The sequence below is a fragment of the Haemorhous mexicanus genome, chromosome 2 (genome assembly GCF_027477595.1).
Source record: "Haemorhous mexicanus isolate bHaeMex1 chromosome 2, bHaeMex1.pri, whole genome shotgun sequence".
NCBI lineage: Eukaryota > Metazoa > Chordata > Aves > Passeriformes > Fringillidae > Haemorhous > Haemorhous mexicanus.
The window spans coordinates 51,698-72,430 of NC_082342.1; the positions used below are offsets into that span (position 1 = coordinate 51,698).

Genomic DNA, 20,733 nt, shown 5'->3' on the forward strand with positions numbered 1-20,733 from the left:
TCTAATAAATTAACACCCAACACTCCAGCAGCCGAGCTAGCCCTACCAAATCTCTCTGTTTATACATCCAATAAACAAAACCAAAATCCCAACAATATCCCAAGTCTATTAAAGAAACCTACTGAAATTAATCCTACTCAAATACAAACCAACCCATCCATAAAGTTAGCCTCACTCAAAAAGAAAACAATGACAGAGAGTTAATAATACCAAGAAATAAAGCAACACACCATACACCACCAACGAATATAATATTCAAGGAAAAAAAACACTTTTTTTTTTTTTTTTTTAATTTTTTTTTTTTAACTAACTTCTTTTATTAGCTAGAACAAAGGATTTTGCCAGGACTGTAACACTGTAACAACAACAACTTCTCCTCCTTCCTCTTCTTCTGAAACGTCCCATCTCATTCCCAAATTCCTTACAACTTTTGAGTTTCAATCCAAGCAAAAAGCAAAACTCGTGCACGTGTGCGTCGGATGCTCCTGCCAGGTTCTCCATTGCAGCCCACATCTTCTTACACGTTCAGTCTTCGTGCTGTCCTGCCGGGGTGAGTTTCAGAGAAGGATTGGCACATGTGAAGAGAGGATTTCCTCTCCCTCCCTCCCTCCCTCCCCCCCCAGAGCCGGTTTCCTTAGCGCATTTCAATAAATTCCAAGCCTGCAATGATGCACACTCGTCCCAAGGCTCACAGCAAGCACGCAGGAGCTCAGGCTTACTTGCTTCCATGGCTCTGTGCCTGAGATAGCTGAGGAAATTTCCCGTGACCCTCTGTTGCAATAAACTGGAATGCAAACTCGGCTCCATCTCAGAGCCTCAGTGGGAGGCAGGAGCACATCTGGCTGACCCACAAAAATCCTTTCTTGGGCGGCGGCACCGCGCTGGAAAGGGGAAACACGTGCTAGTGAACAGCAGCTCAGAAACAATTCTTGTCCAATGTTACCTGCTCTACTTGGCAGCTCACTAACACCAGTCTAATTTTATCACTGCAGGGAGAATTCTGTAGGAAAGTGTCTGATGAGCAGCGACAAGGGCTTCACTCCCTGCTACGCAGCCTGCAACACCCTTGAGAGAGCAGAGCAGCAAAATCACCAAACTCTTCTTGCCGTGGGGCAGGGTAGAAGATCACTGTGGGAGGCACATCAAAAGAGGGGAAATGCTCTATAAATGCACAGACATTTGATTTCAGAAGCCCAGAGATAAGGATTTTCTCTAGGAAGCCAGACGTGACATGATATTTCTAAGATTTTCTTCTTCATTGAAGGAAATCTATGTGTATATATACACACTTACAAATGATTGCGTGAGGTTTTTTTTTTTTTTTCTTTTGAAGCTCCAAGAATGATTTCCCATCTTGAGTCACTCAGGAAGAAATGGCCCCTGTGACTCAGGACAGAAGGGCTGCCTGCTCTTTTGATCATGACAGCTTTTGGCTGTACCCGGGAAGCAGGAGCAGCAGCCAGAGCTGAGGCTCAGCAGAGGCTGACCCCGGCCAGCCCCTTCCTCACTTCCCTGTGTCACAACCCTTCCAGGCAGAAGGACGCAAAGCAGGTTACGATTTCTCTCCTAGATATGTTTTTCGAAAATAATACTTCCAGGGGTGATCACAATGGGGGCACAGAAAAACACAAAGAATGAAAAGTACCGTGTTTGGTGTTTTAGCAAACGGTGTGTCTTCCCTACCATGTCCGGAAGCTGGATCGATGCACCAAACTTTTCACTGCACCCTTGTCCTTGCTTCTGCGCCATCTTCACCAGCTGCTCTTGGGAAGTGCTTGTATTGCCCTGGAAAGGTGATCACCCTGCACGAAACTGGAGGCTGAGCTTTCGGCCTCTGGAGGAGGGAGCTGCGCCGTGGATCCCGTCCCGATGGCGCCGCAGACGCCAGCACCCGCGGGAGGACTGGGGGGACTCCGAGCTCCACCTCTCTCTGCCCAGGCCCTGGGGAAGATGGGGGAGCTATTCTCCAGAAGCATCGCCCCTGCAATCATCACCTCCATCAACATTCTGAGAGCCCTTTTGGTTTTAACAAAGAGCAACCCTGATTTGCCATTTGCAGATCACAATGGGAATGAACCTGGAAGACAAAACACAAGATCAATTCACAGCTGGACGTTCAAATCTTTTTCTCCAAAACCCAATCAACGTGCAGCTTCTCCCTTAAGCTGAAGTACGGACCAAAGTCATAGAATCGTTCAGGTCAGAAAGGACCTTCAGGCAGCGAAGATGAGCATTTAGGTGTGGCATGAAGCTTGGGGAGCACTGAAGAAGCTGTAAAAGTCAACTGATATTCTTTGGAAATTAAAAACAAAACGAAGTAATTAACTAACAAGGAATCCTCTGCGGAAACGACACACGGGATGGCCTGCGGGGGAGATGCCCGAAAGCCAAAGCTGCGCTTCAGTGGCATCTAAGGTGGGAATTTTGCAGAGTGCCTGTACACAAGTTTGTTTTCACTGGGATCAGTGAGCAGTGGCCACCGCAGAGCAGGAGGTGCTGTGGCTCAGAAGACCTGGCTGTGAAAAGTACAGGTTATTGTCCCCAAGCACATGCCGGCGGTCTGGAAAAGGGTGATCCGGCTTGACACTGCCGGTGTGCTTGCTAAAGGGGGGGAGCGGCTCAGTCCTCGTCACTCACCTGATGCTCCCAGTCGGGGCGCAGTCGAACGGCACCACTTGGCCGGGCTTCACCTCCCTGGCTATTTTCTGTGCAGGGAACTGCAATGCCATTGCAACTTTTCTGTTCTCGCATCATTCTTCTAGAAAAAAAAAAACCAATACGTTGAAGGGGAAACTGCCTTGTCACCGTCCCAAAATCCTTTATCGCTCGTGGTAACCCACGGCACACTCCCTGCCCGTGTTATCTTCACCTTAACTCTGTTTACAAGTGCCGTGAATAAACCCAAATCCAACTGAGGAAGCTCCTCTTTGCTCACATTTCAATTCAAGGCTGGAACGATCACCTTGCAAAGAACTTTCCTCTACCGGTGCTAGATGCAAAAGAAAAAAAGCCAACCCAGGAATGCCTGCCACACCGGAGTACACAAAGCTGCTGCTGCTGCTTCCAATGGCTTAGGCTGAGGGCTTCTCTGTTCTTCTTTTGCCCTTCTCACGGGAAGGACTGGCTTTGACTGTCTTTGAACTAGCTACAGATACGAAAGAATTAGTAAACAAGTATTCTTTATCCCATTTCTCTTAAGAGTGTTTCCTGACAGATGTCTTCTTCCTCCTGAGGTTTAGACCACTGTTTGATCTTTTTTTCTTTTCCCCCCCGCTTTTTTCCCCCCCTTTATTCCCTGAAGCATTTCACACCATGATGGGCAAAGGCCCAGCAGGAATTAGACTGGACACGGAGACAAAAGAAAAGGCTGGAAGTTACTCTTGTTCTCCAGGCTGGCACTGCCAGCTCCTGAGGGCTCAGTCAGGACAGTCAACATTTCTGAGAGTACCTGTACACAGGCGTGTGCAGACCTTGGGTCCTGCTGCGGCTCGCAGCTGCAGGCTCAGACACGCACGCCGAGCTCCTGGATCCTCCACGACAGAGCCGCCTCTCCCTGCTGATCCCGTGCTGTGCCTGCGGAGCAGGGAGGGAAGGAGAGGCACGCAGGGTACCACAGTGGCAGTGCACAAGCTGCCAGGCCTCACCCATCGGACCTGCACCGAAGAGGAAATCTTACTTTTCAAAACTCTCCATCGTGCCATACAAAACACTGAATCCTTCCCAGTCTGGAAGGGACAGCCTGGCATGATGCCCCTCAGGTCACATCTTACATAAAGGGTTCTTTCTTCTCCTGCACAATGCTCTATAGTCTACTTTTACTTTTTATCTTTCTATAGATATAAAAATACCTACAGAAACTATCGATATTCACGAAGCGACCTTCAATCGTAACAGCCAGGCCTCCGCATGACTGCGCTTAACTCCTGCTCAGCTCAGGGCATCTCCCTGTTCCTCAGGCTCCAGAAACCACTGAAACTCCCCTGTTTTCCTGGGGGCTGCCTGCTGGCAGCTGCCCTCCTCTCTCCAACGCGGTCACCTGCCTGGCTGTAATATTGACATTGTTGTGACTATCGAGTCATTGGAGACTCATCCACGCTTAAATCAAATAAACCCCCTACTTTTAAGTACTAAATTCCCTACCAAAGCAAGCGTTTTACTGACGCCTACACGGGCATACCGGGCAGCTTATTTTCATTCGGAAAAATAAAATAAGCTTCCCCAGTACAAAAGCCCCCTCCAGCAGCACAGGATGCACCCTGAGTACCTCGGCGAAGAGAGGCCACCACGCCAGTGCCCGTCAGCGGCCCCCCAAAACCCGCCCGCCCGCGGCGCTGCCGAGCCCACAGCCCGCCAGCCCCGCACCGGAACCACCGCGGAAAGCCCCGACGGGCCGGCGCCGCCACGGGGGCGCCGTGCGGGCAGCGCAGCGAACGGACCGCGAGCCTCGACCGCGCCCCCCCTTCGTGCCGCCATCTTGGGAAGGTCACCCGGCTCCCGGCCGAGCCTCTCCCGAGTCCCGGGACGGCGGCGGCTGCGGGTCCCCGGCAGAGAGAGGCGTCCGTGCCATTGCCTGTCGGCGCCCGCCCGCCACCCGCCCGCCAGCGGCGCCACTGACCCAGGGCCCGTGTGCCCGGCGCTGCATACCTCACGGAAAATCCCGCCGGGCCGGCGGGCAGGCAGTCCGGTATACAGACCGCGGTGCTCCTTTTTCCCGCCCTTTTGGCCGCCATCTTGGGAAGGTCAAGCGCGTCCCGGCCGAGCCGCCCCCCAGGGCGCGATCGCGCGCGGGCCTCGGCACGGACGCGTCCCGGCCGCTGCCCGTCCGGGGGGCGGGACCGCGCTCGGCTGCGGGCGGGGAAGGCGGGCAAAAAACCGGCTGCCATCCCCCAGAAAATCCTCTGAAATAAACGCCGAAAACCTGCCTCTTACCCAACAGGAACGAAACAAGCGCCCTTTCTTTAAAACCCTATTTAAATCTATTTTAGATTTAAATGTTTCATGTTTACATTCACATGCATCTTTATACCGGACATTGATGCGTTAGGTAATTTGTATAATATATTACATCTACTCCTATGGTTTGTATTTATTTATGTTTTGCGTTTTTATACATATCTGTCTATATCGATTGTATATTTCTTCCTTTAGATTTCTATTTATATAATACTTCTATTATTCAAAATAAAAACCCTGTCTCTAACAAAATAAATACAACCCCCCCTTATTTTAAACGCCATTGAAATATTTTTATTTCTACTTCCTATAATTATATTCACATATGATTCTTTCGTTTCTTTTGATGCATTATAATAGTGATTACATATAAGATATATAAAATTCTAAAAAAGTATTTAAATTATTATTTCTATTATGTATCATATCTACTGCTACAACTGATTTTTTCTTATATTTTTAAATTTTATATATATCTGTATGTATTTATGATCTATTTCTATCCTTAGATTTCCACCTTTATATTATTTGTATCTCAAATTTTTACAATCAAAACTCTGCCTATTGACAAAAAAAACCCCGCTTTACTATTTAAAAGTATTTTTATATTTATAATTTTCATATTTATATATATAATTTGTTATATAGTATACGATAACATATTGATGTACTCTACTTATATATATCCAATACACATTTCCTATAATCTATTATCATAAGATATATACAGTATTACTTGTATTATGTATTGTATCGGTTTTTATTATTCTGTATTTATAATTATCTTATATTTTTATATATGTCTGCATATATTTGTCATCCATTTCTACATTTATATTTTGATTGGGGCTTTGTTTCTATTTATAATCTAGATCTTTAGATATCTATAAACATATGTAATACTCTGTATTAAAAATTATAATAGCTTATTGTAATATATAATGATTCATGTTACATGTTTCACTTTTATATATTCGGTCTATATTTAAATTTTAAGGGGTTTTATTCCCATTTTTATACATCTATTTGCTTTGTTTAATTATCGTCACAGTTATAATTTTACATTTAAAATCCAATTCCTAAATAATAGGACAAAGCAAACAGCATCACATTCCCACCAATATCCTCCAAAAGCATCCAGATACCTCCACCAGCCAACCGACGGCCAGCAAAAAGCCACACAACGCTCTTTGCCGTAACAATTCTCATCACATCAGAAAAATGCAACGAATATAAAAGAAAACCCAATAGAAACGCACACAGCAAATCACAAAAACTACGAGGAAAAATTCAAACCACCTTACTAAACTCCAAACAGTGCCAATGACCCTGAACTTTGCTAAAAAAAAAAAAAAAAAAAAAGAAAAAAAAATTCTACCTCTACACTAAGTCAAAGAATAACCAATACTCTGTAAAAATAACTTTAAAAACCGAACTAATTAACGAAATAGAAAAAAATCTCAACCACTACAAAATAAGAAAATAACTACCCAAATAAAAAAACTACTTAAAAAGACCCACCCTATAAATACCCATGTTCCAAAAAAAAAACCCCTGATAAACAACAACCAAATATATCAAAGGCCAAAAAAAAAAAAAAAAAGCACCACCAAAAAAACCCAACCAAAAACCCAACCGAAAACTTAAATTTAAAAAAACTTAAATTTACAACAACAACAAAACATTCCTAACTGAATCAACCCATAGTGCCTCAATCTATCAAAATAAAACGCCGCCTAGAAATGAACACAAAGCCTAAGGAGAAACGGAACCATAAACAATATCTCCCAAATGATCCGTCACAATAAAACGTACGCTACAATCGAACAAACCAAATAAATGAAAGCCCTGTAAGACGATAAACACAAACGCAATTATCAATATCTTTAAAACCCCGCTGCTATTAACTACCTGACGCTACCTCAAGCCCACCAGAACAAACGCTACACACTCACGCTACTAAAAGCCACCACAACAGAATTAAACGCCTAACCTCTACTTCACGCTACGACCCATAAAAACCATCGCACACCTTTAGAAAACATCGCACACCCCGGCAAAAAAAAAAAAAAAAAAAAAAAAAAAAAAAAAAAATCCGACAACAAAACTCCATTCAAAACAAACCTTTATCGTCACCACCTGAACCGAGATCCACAGCATTCAGGAAAAACACCCTATCCCTTAGCATCCAGCAACTGCAGCCTGCGAACGCTGCGAGAGCTGGAGGTGCCCGCAATTGTACCCCGAAACGGACGCCGCGGGCGGGGCTCACCTCGCTTCAACAAGGGCGAATAAACGTGTGTTCTCCCCTTCAGTTTCATCCCCTGTCATAACAGAAAATAAGGGGTTCTCCTCAAATGAAAGCCTTCAACTGATGGCAAAGAGGGATTTTGACCTCAATTCGAACCCTCGAGAAGGAGGGACAACAGGGCTGCCCCCTCAATTTAAACCTTAGGATGATGAAAATGGGGTGGCTGCCTTCAAATCAAACTCACAATACGACCACGATATTTTTCCAATTGCCCTTAAAACAGAACGCAGGGATTCCCTGTCGCCCCTGTGATACCCCTAACAGCCTGGAAAAGGCAGGTTTTCCTTCAATCAACACCCTTAAAACCGCAAGTGAAGGGGGATCCCCCCCCGGTTCAAACACAGACAATAACAGAAGAGTAGCTGCTTCCCTCTCCTTAATTTCTTTTGTCCTCATAAGCTCCATTTTTGTTCCTGGGGAACCGGGGAGGGACTGGCAAGATGAAATTGAGAAGGGAAAGGACAAAAGTCCCCGCTCCGAGTCCACACGGGCTCACCTGTTCGGCTGCCGCTTCCCGGCACAAAGCTCTGTCTCTCGGCACCTCCTTTAAGCAACGCTCCGCGTATCCAAGCGCGTATCCTGGTGTTCCCCCAGACCCCGGGAGAAGCTCTCACCGTCCTTCCACGAGACAGCCCCGGGAGCCCCGCTACTCAGCAGCACCATGCAAAAGGGAGCTGAGGCAAACCCTCCCCCTAAAACAGACCCCGGCAGGAGCCGGCCCCTCCTCATCGTCACACTCACACCTGGGGCTGCTCCGAGCCCTCATCACCGTCACACTCACACCTGGCGCTGGTGCCACTCTCCAACAGCGCCTCTCGGTGACCAGCGCAGAGCCCGCTTCTCACAGACCCAGAGCAAACAGAAATCTGCCACGGGTGTTGGCTTTTCTCATTCCGTCTGGTTCCACAACTAAAACGCGTTCGTGCGCTGATGGCATTGAGAGAAAGCTTTCCAGGGGAGAGAACTGTCATTCAGGTAGCACACTTTGATACACCTTCAGAAAAAGCAGAATCAGCGCCAACTCTTAAGACCCCCGCTGAGGAACCCAGCCCTCCTTGGGACACCCAATGCACCTCGAAAAAGGAGGGGAGAAGTTCTTGTGCTGAACTCGGCACGGTCCGTCTAAACTCGGTCCTATTCGGTTCTTCGGCTGCACTCGGCAATTTTCGTCCACCCTCGGCTATTTTCGGTTCTTCGGCTGCACTCGGCTATTTCCGTCCACACTCGGCTATTTTCGGTTCTTCGGCTCCACTCGGCTATTTCCGTCCACCCTCGGCTATTTTCGGTTCTTCGGCTCCACTCGGCTATTTCCGTCCACCCTCGGCTATTTTCGGTTCTTCGGCTCCACTCGGCTATTGTCGGCTAACCTCGGGGGGCTGCAGTACCGCGCTCTGCCCACCAGGCGGCTAAAAAGCAAAAAAAAGTCAACAAAGAACAACCCAAGCCTTTCTTTTAAACAATATTTAAATATATTTTATTTTCAAATTTTTCATGTTTATACCCAAATTTCGATTTAGAATGTATATTGATGCATAATGTTGATTTCTATATTTATAATTTTCTATTTATATATACATTTATATTCTATATTTAATCGATTCCTATTACTTAGATTTATTAATATATTTTACATATTGATTATATATTTCTGGTTAAGATTTTATAATTCTGTAACAATCATATGATTTCAAATAAAACCCCTGCCTCTACCCAAGTAAAAGCCAAAAAAACCCCTTTCTTTTAAACTTTATTTAATTTTTTTTAAATTACATTTTTCATATTTATACTCCCATTTACAGTTTAAATGTGTATTCATGTATAGTGTCATTTGTGTTCTATATTACATCTCTTCCTATTATATTTATTTCTATTTTATATTTCTCTATCTATATATTTATATCCTGATTATATATTTCTATATTTAGAAATAGACAAAAATAATATCTATATTCATATTATTTAAAACAAAACCCCTGCCTCTAACCCAATAAAAACGAAAAAAAAAAAAAACAAACCACCAACCCTTTGTTGTAAAAAATATTTGAATTTTTTTTTTTAGATTTATATTCCTTTCTATTTAAAATGTATATTGATGTACAACGTTTATTTGTACATTTATGTTTATCGTTTTCTATCGGTATATAAATTTATATTCTATATTACATACATTCCTATTATTTATATTTATTTATATATTTTTATACATATGTTTTTATATTGATTATATATGTCTGGTTAAGTTTTTTACTTCTGTAACACTTCTATTATTTAAAAAAATAAACCTGCCTCGAACCAAATAAAAGCCGAGAAGAACCACTTTTTTTTAACTGTATTTAATTTTTTTTTACTTATGGTTTTTATATTTAGACTCACACTTACATTTCAAATGTATATTAATGTATATATTAATTATTTGTGCTCTCTATTACATCTCTTCCTATTATTTCTATTGATTTATACTTTATATCTACATTTATATCCTGATTATATAGTTCTAGATTTAGAAATATAAAACAATAATATCTATATTCATATTATTTAAAATAAAAGCCCTGCCTCTCACCAAATAAAAACGAAAAGAACCCTTTCTTTTAACCTATATTTACATATCTTTATATTTACAATTTTCATATTTATATACACATTCATACGAATGAATTATTTTTCAGCCTAATATTATTTATATTCTAAATGACACCTCTTCATATTACTTACATATATTCATATTTAAATTTAAATTTATAGTTAAGCAACAGGTGTATATCTTGATACATTTATTTTATCTTTCTCTATTTAGATATAGAAAATATTTCTAAAATATTTACATTATTTAAAATAAAACCCTTGCCTCTAACCAAATGAAAACCAGAAACACCCCTTTATTTACAACCTATTTAAAGATTTAAAAATAATTTTGTTATGCATAATTATATTTACATGTCCATTTATAATTTTTATTCGTTATATTCATAGATGTGATATATAGTCTAGAGAAAACCTTTTGATCTATCAGATATATTATTTTTATAATAGGTATTTCTATAAGTTTAATTTATTTATATTAGATATTTACAGGTATCGGTATATATAGTATATATTTGTATAGTCGGATTTATATTTTTATATTATTTATATTTATATTATTTTTCAAAAACTCCAGCCTATAACCTAATAAAAACCAAAAAAGCCCCAATTTATTTTCAACGACATTTAAATATTTTTCTGTTTACGATCCCTATTTCTATCTCTTTGTACAGATCTCTATCCCTCTAGCGCCCTTTTTGGGGTCGCTTCCAACGCCTGGGGATGGGCAGGGCGCTGGCTCGGGGGGGCTGCAGTACCGCTCTCTGTCCACAAGGCGGCAGACTTACCGGGAGGGGCGCTCTTCGATTTTCCCGCCCTTTATGCCGCCACCTTGAGAAGGTCAAGCGAGTCCGCGACATCCGCGACACTCCACTCCCAACATGGCGGCCAAACGAGGACCCCCCCCCCCCCCACCACCGTGAGGCGTTTACGCAGATGCCTGTCAGAAACACGCCAAATTACAACCGTCCGCGACTCACCTGAGCTCACAGCCCGCGTCCGAGGCACTTGATACGCCACAAAAAATCCCGCCGTGGCCGCGCAGGCGTCAGGGTGCTGTGCAGGCAGTCCGGTTAGACGGACCGCGGGGCCTTCTTTTTCACCGCCATCTTGAGAAGGTCAGAGAAAGTCCGCGACATTCGCAACACGCCACTCCCAACATGGCGGCAGCGGTGATGCCCGCCCGTGCCGGGCTGCAGTACCGCGCTCTGCCCACAAGGCGGCAGCACCGCCGCGCGCCCCAGCCGGGGGCAGCCGCGCGCCTTGGGGCTGCGGGCAGGGAAGGCGGCGAGAGAGAACAGGGGCGGCCCCCGCCGAAAACTCCTCTGAAAGAAATGCCAAAAAATAAGCCGGAAGAAATTAAACCCTGCCTCTCACCCAATAAGAAACAAAAAGAAAAACACCAAACAAAAAAACCCCAAAAACCAGCCCAAACCCGAACATTCCTTTAAAACAGTATCTATTTTACTTTTTATATTTTTTCATATTTATATTCACATTTATATCTATCATGTATATATTGGTGTATCATGTAATTTAACAATTTATACTTACAAATTTCTATTTAGATAGAAATTGAATTTCTAGATTTCATCTGTTCCCATTACTTAGGTTTATTTCTATGGTTTTATACATGTTTTTATATACTGATTAGATATTTCGGGTTAAGATTTTTACTTCTGTAACACTTACATTATTTCTAATTAAACCCCTGCCTTTACCCAAACAAAAGCCAAAAAGAACCCCTTTCCTTTAAAATGTATTTCATTAGTTTTTATTTTATTTTTCATATTTATACTCGTATATATCTTAATGTATGGTGTCATTTGTGTTCTATATTACACCTCTTCCTATTATCTATATATATTTCTAGCTTATATTTCTATATCTGTATTTTCATATCTTCTTTCTATATTTCTATATTTAGAAATATCAAACAATAATATCTATATTCATATTATTTAAAATAAAAACCCTGCCTCACACCAAATAAAAAGAAAAAACGACCTTTCTTTTAAATTATATTAACATATTTTATAGTAATATTTTTCGTATTTATTTTCCCATTTATATTTATAATTTCAATTGCCCTATAATGTTATTGACATTCTAGATTACATCTCTTCACATTACTTACACATATTTATATTTAGGTTTACATTTAGAGTTTAATTATAGTTACATAACTTTATATATTTATATTTCTATATTTCGATTTACATTTCTATAATACTTGCCTTGTTTAAAATAAAGCCCCTGTCTCTAACCAAATAAAAACCAAAGACTCCCCTTCAGTTAAACCGTATTTAAAAGTTTAAAAATAATTTTATTTTTCATCATTATATTCACATGTCCATTTCTATTTTTTACTATATTTATAGATTATCTAGTATAGAGAATGCCTTGAAGAACAGATCTGTCTTTATACTATATATTTATGCTACTTATATTTATTTTGTATTAAATATTTATAGGTATCAGTAGATATATTATAGATTTGTATAGTTGGATTTATAGTTTTATATTATTTATATTTCTACTATTTATAAAAGAACCCAGCCTATAACCTAATAAAAACAAAAAAAAATCCCCAATTTCTTTTAAACTATAGTGAATATTTTTATATTTACAATCTCTACTTATATATATTTGTGTATATATATTAGACTCTATTTTCCATATATTATAGTATGTCACAATAACATACATTATATGATAGTTTTATATATTTATCTGTTTTCCATGTTTATGTTTACAGTTATAGTTTTAGATTTCCTTTCAAATTTATTTTTATTTCTCTTTTGACCTGTCTAGTAAACCATATCAACTCACTCACCTGACCCGTCAGAACCACAGAAATCCCGACGCGCCTCGGTCAGCGCCGGCGCGCAGGGCACGCTCGTCCCATCGCAGCACATCCAAACAAAACCTATTTCTGCTACTAACAAAGAACAAAGGCCCCACTACACTTCACCCCATTAAAAACTCACAGAAACCCAACTGGAAATAAATTTTAAAACCCCTCTATAACTAGCCCAAACCCCCCCATCCATTCCAATCCTAAACTTCCTCCCAAACCAGTAGCTCAGAAACCCAAAAAACTCAAACACACATTGAAAATGAAATAACTGCTAATAAAAACAAAAACCCATGAAAAAATAAATCAAACCGACTCACTGAACTCAAAACTGTGCAACTGACCCTAAACATTACTCCAAAACCCCCCAAAGCTCCACCTTTATGCTAACTCACAAATAAGAACAAATAATCTATTAAAATTATCTTAAAAATTAAAAAAAAACTAATTAAAAGCATACAAATAAAAAATCTAAACTATTAAAATACTAAAAATACCACTACCCAAATTTTAAAAAATGTTGCCTATAAAAACCCACCATAAAAATGCCCCTGTCCCCAAAGATAAAACTAAACAAAACCCATCACACCAGAAATAAATCGGAACTTGGGAACGCTAAAACCGTAACACTCAAGAAGTACACCATATCCCTTCTGGTACACCAGCTACAAACAGCATAAAACAATACAATCAATTCTTAAAAACCACCTTTAAACCACGACCTTTTTAAGAAAACTTTCAACAATTTTAAAACGGCTTTTAACAAAAGCCATCTAATAAATTAACACCCAAAACTCCAGCAGCCGAGCTAGCCCTACCAAATCTCTCTGTTTATACATCCAATAAACAAAACCAAAATCCCAACAATATCCCAAGTCTATTAAAGAAACCTACTGAAATTAATCCTACTCAAATACAAACCAACCCATCCATAAAGTTAGCCTCACTCAAAAAGAAAACAATGACAGAGAGTTAATAATACCAAGAAATAAAGCAACACACCATACACCACCAACGAATATAATATTCAAGGAAAAAAAACACTTTTTTTTTTTTTTTTTAATTTTTTTTTTTTAACTAACTTCTTTTATTAGCTAGAACAAAGGATTTTGCCAGGACTGTAACACTGTAACAACAACTTCTTCTCCTCCTTCCTCTTCTTCTGAAACGTCCCATCTCATTCCCAAATTCCTTACAACTTTTGAGTTTCAATCCAAGCAAAAAGCAAAACTCGTGCACGTGTGCGTCGGATGCTCCTGCCAGGTTCTCCATTGCACCCCACATCTTCTTACACGTTCAGTCTTCGTGCTGTCCTGCCGGGGTGAGTTTCAGAGAAGGATTGGCACATGTGAAGAGAGGATTTCCCCTCCCTCCCTCCCTCCCTCCCCCCCCAGAGCCGGTTTCCTTAGCGCATTTCAATAAATTCCAAGCCTGCAATGATGCACACTCGTCCCAAGGCTCACAGCAAGCACGCAGGAGCTCAGGCTTACTTGCTTCCATGGCTCTGTGCCTGAGATAGCTGAGGAAATTTCCCGTGACCCTCTGTTGCAATAAACTGGAATGCAAACTCGGCTCCATCTCAGAGCCTCAGTGGGAGGCAGGAGCACATCTGGCTGACCCACAAAAATCCTTTCTTGGGCGGCGGCACCGCGCTGGAAAGGGGAAACACGTGCTAGTGAACAGCAGCTCAGAAACCATTCTTGTCCAATGTTACCTGCTCTACTTGGCAGCTCACTAACACCAGTCTAATTTTATCACTGCAGGGAGAATTCTGTAGGAAAGTGTCTGATGAGCAGCGACAAGGGCTTCACTCCCTGCTACGCAGCCTGCAACACCCTTGAGAGAGCAGAGCAGCAAAGTCACCAAACTCTTCTTGCCGTGGGGCAGGGTAGAAGATCACTGTGGGAGGCACATCAAAAGAGGGGAAATGGTCTATAAATGCACAGACATTTGATTTCAGAAGCCCAGAGATAAGGATGTTCTCTAGGAAGCCAGACGTGACATGATATTTCTAAGATTTTCTTCTTCATTGAAGGAAATCTATGTGTATATATACACACTTACAAATGATTGCGTGAGGTTTTTTTTTTTTTTCTTTTGAAGCTCCAAGAATGATTTCCCATCTTGAGTCACTCAGGAAGAAATGGCCCCTGTGACTCAGGACAGAAGGGCTGCCTGCTCTTTTGATCATGACAGCTTTTGGGTGTACCCGGGAAGCAGGAGCAGCAGCCAGAGCTGAGGCTCAGCAGAGGCTGACCCCGGCCAGCCCCTTCCTCACTTCCCTGTGTCACAACCCTTCCAGGCAGAAGGACGCAAAGCAGGTTACAATTTCTCTCCTAGATATGTTTTTCGAAAATAATACTTCCAGGGGTGATCACAACGGGGGCACAGAAAAACACAAAGAATGAAAAGTACCGTGTTTGGTGTTTTAGCAAACGGTGTGTCTTCCCTACCATGTCCGGAAGCTGGATCGATGCACCAAACTTTTCACTGCACCCTTGTCCTTGCTTCTGCGCCATCTTCACCAGCTGCTCTTGGGAAGTGCTTGTATTGCCTCGGAAAGGTGATCACCCTGCACGAAACTGGAGGCTGAGCTTTCGGCCTCTGGAGGAGGGAGCCGCGCCGTGGATCCCGTCCCGATGGCGCTGCAGACGCCAGCACCCGCGGGAGGACTGGGGGGACTCCGAGCTCCACCTCTCTCTGCCCAGGCCCTGGGGAAGATGGGGGAGCTATTCTCCAGAAGCATCGCCCCTGCAATCATCACCTCCATCAACATTCTGAGAGCGCTTTTGGTTTTAACAAAGAGCAACCGTGATTTGCCATTTGCAGATCACAATGGGAATGAACCTGGAAGACAAAACACAAGATCAATTCACAGCTGGACGTTCAAATCTTTTTCTCCAAAACCCAATCAACGTGCAGCTTTTCCCTTAAGCTGAAGTACGGACCAAAGTCATAGAATCGTTCAGGTCAGAAAGGACCTTCAGGCAGCGAAGATGAGCATTTAGGTGTGGCATGAAGCTTGGGGAGCACTGAAGAAGCTGTAAAAGTCAACTGATATTCTTTGGAAATGAAAAACAAAACGAAGTAATTAACTAACAAGGAATCCTCTGCGGAAACGACACACGGGACGGGACGGCCTGCGGGGGAGACGCCTGAAAGCCAAAGCTGCGCTTCAGTGGCATCTAAGGTGGGAATTTTGCAGAGTGCCTGTACACAAGTTTGTTTTCACTGGGATCAGTGAGCAGTGGCCACCGCAGAGCAGGAGGTGCTGTGGCTCAGAAGACCTGGCTGTGAAAAGTACAGGTTATTGTCCCCAAGCACATGCCAGCGGTCTGGAAAAGGGTGATCCGGCTTGACACTGCCGGTGTGCTTGCTAAAGGGGGGGAGCGGCTCAGTCCTCGTCACTCACCTGATGCTCCCAGTCGGGGCGCAGTCGAACGGCACCACTTGGCCGGGCTTCACCTCCCTGGCTATTTTCTGTGCAGGGAACTGCAATGCCATTGCAACTTTTCTGTTCTCGCATCATTCTTCTAGAAAAAAAAAAACAATACGTTGAAGGGGAAACTGCCTTGTCACCGTCCCAAAATCCTTTATCGCTTGTGGTAACCCACGGCACACTCCCTGCCCGTGTTATCTTCACCTTAACTCTGTTTACAAGTGCCGTGAATAAACCCAAATCCAACTGAGGAAGCTCCTCTTTCCTCACATTTCAATTCAAGGCTGGAACTATCACCTTGCAAAGAACTTTCCTCTACCGGTGCTAGATGCAAAAGAAAAAAAGCCAACCCAGGAATGCCTGCCACACCGGAGTACACAAAGCTGCTGCTGCTGCTGCTTCCAATGGCTTAGGCTGAGGGCTTCTCTGTTCTTCTTTTGCCCTTCTCACGGGAAGGACTGGCTTTGACTGTCTTTGAACTAGCTACAGATACGAAAGATTTAGTAAACAAGTATTCTTTAGCCAATTGCTCTTAAGAGTGTGTCCTGACAGATGTCTTCTTCCTCCTGAGGTTTAGACCACTGTTTGATCTTTTTTTCTTTTCCCCCCGCTTTTTTCCCCCCCTTTATTCCCTGAAGCATTTCACACCATGATGGGCAAAGGCCCAGCAGGAATTAGACTGAACACTGGACACGGAGACAAAAGAAAAGGCTGGAAGTTACTCTTGTTCTCCAGGCTGGCACTGCCAGCTCCTGAGGGCTCAGTCAGGACAGTCAACATTTCTGAGAGTACCTGTACACAGGCGTGTGCAGACCATGGGTCCTGCTGCGGCTCGCAGCTGCAGGCTCAGACACGCGCGCCGAGCTCCTGGATCCTCCACGACAGAGCCGCCCCTCCCTGCTGATCCCGTGCTGTGCCTGCGGAGCAGGGAGGGAAGGAGAGGCACGCAGGTTAGCACAGTGGCAGTGCACAAGCTGCCAGGCCTCACCCATCGGACCTGCACCGAAGAGGAAATCTTACTTTTCAAAACTCTCCATCGTGCCATACAAAACACTGAATCCTTCCCAATCTGGAAGGGACAGCCTGGCATGATGCCCCTCAGGTCACATCTTACATAAAGGGTTCTTCTTCTCCTGCACAATGCTCTATAGTCTACTTTTACTTTTTATCTTTCTATAGATATAAAAATACCTACAGAAACTATCGATATTCACCAAGCGACCTTCAATCGTAACAGCCAGGCCTCCGCATGACTGCGCTTAACTCCTGCTCAGCTCAGGGCATCTCCCTGTTCCTCAGGCTCCAGAAACCACTGAAACTCCCCTGTTTTCCCCGGGGGGCTGCCTGCTGGCAGCCGCCCTCCTCTCTCCAACGCGGTCACCTGCCAGGCTGTAATATTGACATTGTTGTGACTATCGAGTCATTGGAGACTCATCCACGCTTAAATCAAATAAACCCCCTACTTTTAAGTACTAAATTCCCTACCAAAGCAAGCGTTTTACTGACGCCTACACGGGCATACCGGGCAGCTTATTTTCATTCGGAAAAATAAAATAAGCTTCCCCAGTACAAAAGCCCCCTCCAGCAGCAGCAGAGGATGCACCCTGAGTACCTCGGCGAAGAGAGGCCACCACGCCAGTGCCCGTCAGCGGCCCCCCAAAACCCGCCCGCCCGCCCGCCCGCGGCGCTGCCGAGCCCACAGCCCGCCAGCCCCGCACCGGAACCACCGCGGAAAGCCCCGACGGGCCGGCGCCGCCACGGGGGCGCCGTGCGGGCAGCGCAGCGAACGGACCGCGAGCCTCGACTGCGCCCCCCCTTCGTGCCGCCACCTTGGGAAGGTCACCCGGCTCCCGGCCGAGCCTCTCCCGAGTCCCGGGACGGCGGCGGCTGCGGGTCCCCGGCAGAGAGAGGCGTCCGTGCCATTGCCTGTCGGCGCCCGCCCGCCACCCGCCCGCCAGCGGCGCCACTGACCCACGGCCCGTGTGCCCGGCGCTGCATACCTCACGGAAAATCCCGCCGGGCCGGCGGGCAGGCAGTCCGGTATACAGACCGCGGTGCTCCTTTTTCCCGCCCTTTTGGCCGCCATCTTGGGAAGGTCAAGCGCGTCCCGGCCGAGCCGCCCCCCAGGGCGCGATGGCGCGCGGGCCTCGGCACGGACGCGTCCCGGCCGCTGCCCGTCCGGGGGGCGGGACCGCGCTCGGCTGCGGGCGGGGAAGGCGGGCAAAAAACCGGCTGCCATCCCCCAGAAAATCCTCTGAAATAAACGCCGAAAACCTGCCTCTTACCCAACAGGAACGAAACAAGCGCCCTTTCTTTAAAACCATATTTAAATCTATTTTAGATTTAAATGTTTCATGTTTACATTCACATGCATCTTTATACCGGACATTGATGCGTTAAGTAATTTGTATAATATATTACATCTACTCCGATGGTTTGTATTTATTTATGTTTTGCGTTTTTATACATATCTGTCTATATCGATGGTATATTTCTTTCTTTAGATTTCTATTTATATAATACTTCTATTATTCAAAATAAAAACCCTGTCTCTAACAAAATAAATACAACCCCCCCTTATTTTAAACGCCATTGAAGTATTTTTATTTCTACTTCCTAAAATTATATTCACATATGATTGTTTCGTTTCTTTTGATGCATTATAATAGTGATTACATATAAGATATATAATATTCTAAAAAAGTATTTAAATTATTATTTCTATTATGTATCATATCTACTGCTACAACTGATTTTTTCTTATATTTTTAAATTTTATATATATCTGTATGTATTTATGATATATTTCTATCCTTAGATTTCTACCTTTATATTATTTGTATCTAAAATTTTTACAATCAAAACTCTGCCTATTGACAAAGAAAAACCCCGCTTTACTATTTAAAAATATTTTTATATTTATAATTTTCATATTTATATTTATAATTTGTTATATAGTATACGATAACATATTGATGTACTCTACTTATATATATCCAATACACATTTCCTATAATATATTATCATAAGATATATCCAGTATTACTTGTATTATGTATTGTATCGCTTTTTATTATTCTGTATTTATAATTATCTTATATTTTTATATATGTCTGCATATATTTGTCATCCATTTCTATATTTATATTTTGATTGGGGCTTTGTTTCTATTTATAATCCAGATCTTTAGATATCTATAAACATATGTAATACTCTGTATTAAAAATTATAATAGCTTATTGTAATATATAATGATTCATGTTACATGTTTCACTTTTATATATTCGGTCTATATTTAAATTTTAAGGGGTTTTATTCCCATTTTTATACATCTATTTGTTTTGTTTCATTATCGTTATAGTTATAATTTTACATTTAAAATCCAATTCCTAAATAATAGGACAAAACAAACAGCATCAAATTCCCACCAATATCCTCCAAAAGCATCCAGATACCTCCACCAGCCAACCGACGGCCAGCAAAAAGCCACACAACGCTCTTTGCCGTAACAATTCTCATCACATCAGAAAAATGCAACGAATATAAAAGAAAACCCAACAGAAACGCACACAGCAAATCACAAAAACTACGAGGAAAAATTCAAACCACCTTACTAAACTCCAAACAGTGCCAATGACCCTGAACTTCACTAAAAAAAAAAAAAAAAAAAAAAAGAAGAAAAAAAAAATTCTACCTCTACACTAAGTCAAAGAATAACCAATACTCTGTAAAAATAACTTTAAAAACCGAACTAATTAACGAAATAGAAAAAAAACTCAACCACTACAAAATAAGAAAATAACTACCCAAATAAAAAAGCTACTTAAAAAGACCCACCCTATAAATACCCATGTTCCAAAAAAAAAAACCCCGATAAACAACAACCAAATATATCAAAGGCCAAAAAAAAAAAAAAAAAAAAAGCACCACCAAAAAAACCCAACCAAAAACCCAACCGAAAACTTAAATTTAAAAAAACTTAAATTTACAACAACAACAAAACATTCCTAACTGAATCAACCCATAGTGCCTCAATCTATCAAAATAAAATGCCGCCTAGAAATGAACACAAAGCCTAAAGAGAAACGGAACCATAAACAATATCTCCCAAACGATCCGTCACAATAAAACGTACGCTACAATCGAACAAACCAAATAAATGAAAGCCCTGTAAGACGATAAACACAAACGCAATTATCAATATCTTTAAAACCCCGCTGCTATTAACTACCTGACGCTACCTCAAGCCCACCAGAACAAACGCTACACACTCACGCTACTAAAAGCCACCACAACAGAATTAAACGCCTAACCTCTACTTCACGCTACGACCCATAAAAACCATCGCACACCTTTAGAAAACATCGCACACCCCGGCAAAAAAAAAAAAAAAAAAAAAAAAAAAAAAAAAAAAAAAAAATCCGACAACAAAACTCCATTCAAAACAAACCTTTATCGTCACCACCTGAACCGAGATCCACAGCATTCAGGAAAAACACCCTATCCCTTAGCATCCAGCAACTGCAGCCTGCGAACGCTGCTAGAGCTGGAGGTGCCCGCAATTGTACCCCGAAACGGACGCCGCGGGCG

General features: G+C 42.5%; 1 long non-coding RNA gene across 5 annotated transcripts; it reads right to left on the reverse strand.

Moving 5' to 3' along the window:
- Positions 1–232: 232 nt before the first annotated feature.
- Positions 233–8,605, reverse strand: LOC132339835 (uncharacterized). 5 transcript variants are annotated; one of them, XR_009489732.1, is made up of 4 exons: positions 3,449–4,575; positions 2,638–2,758; positions 720–2,077; positions 233–542 (listed from the first exon to the last, which is right to left on the reverse strand). It is a non-coding gene; the product is annotated as an uncharacterized LOC132339835 (long non-coding RNA). The 5 variants fall into 5 exon arrangements; XR_009489734.1 differs by having other exon boundaries at positions 944–2,077; positions 3,449–4,573; XR_009489727.1 differs by lacking the exon at positions 233–542 and adding an exon at positions 7,761–8,605 and having other exon boundaries at positions 616–2,077; positions 3,449–3,653.
- Between the last annotated feature and the right edge of the window lie 12,128 nt (positions 8,606–20,733).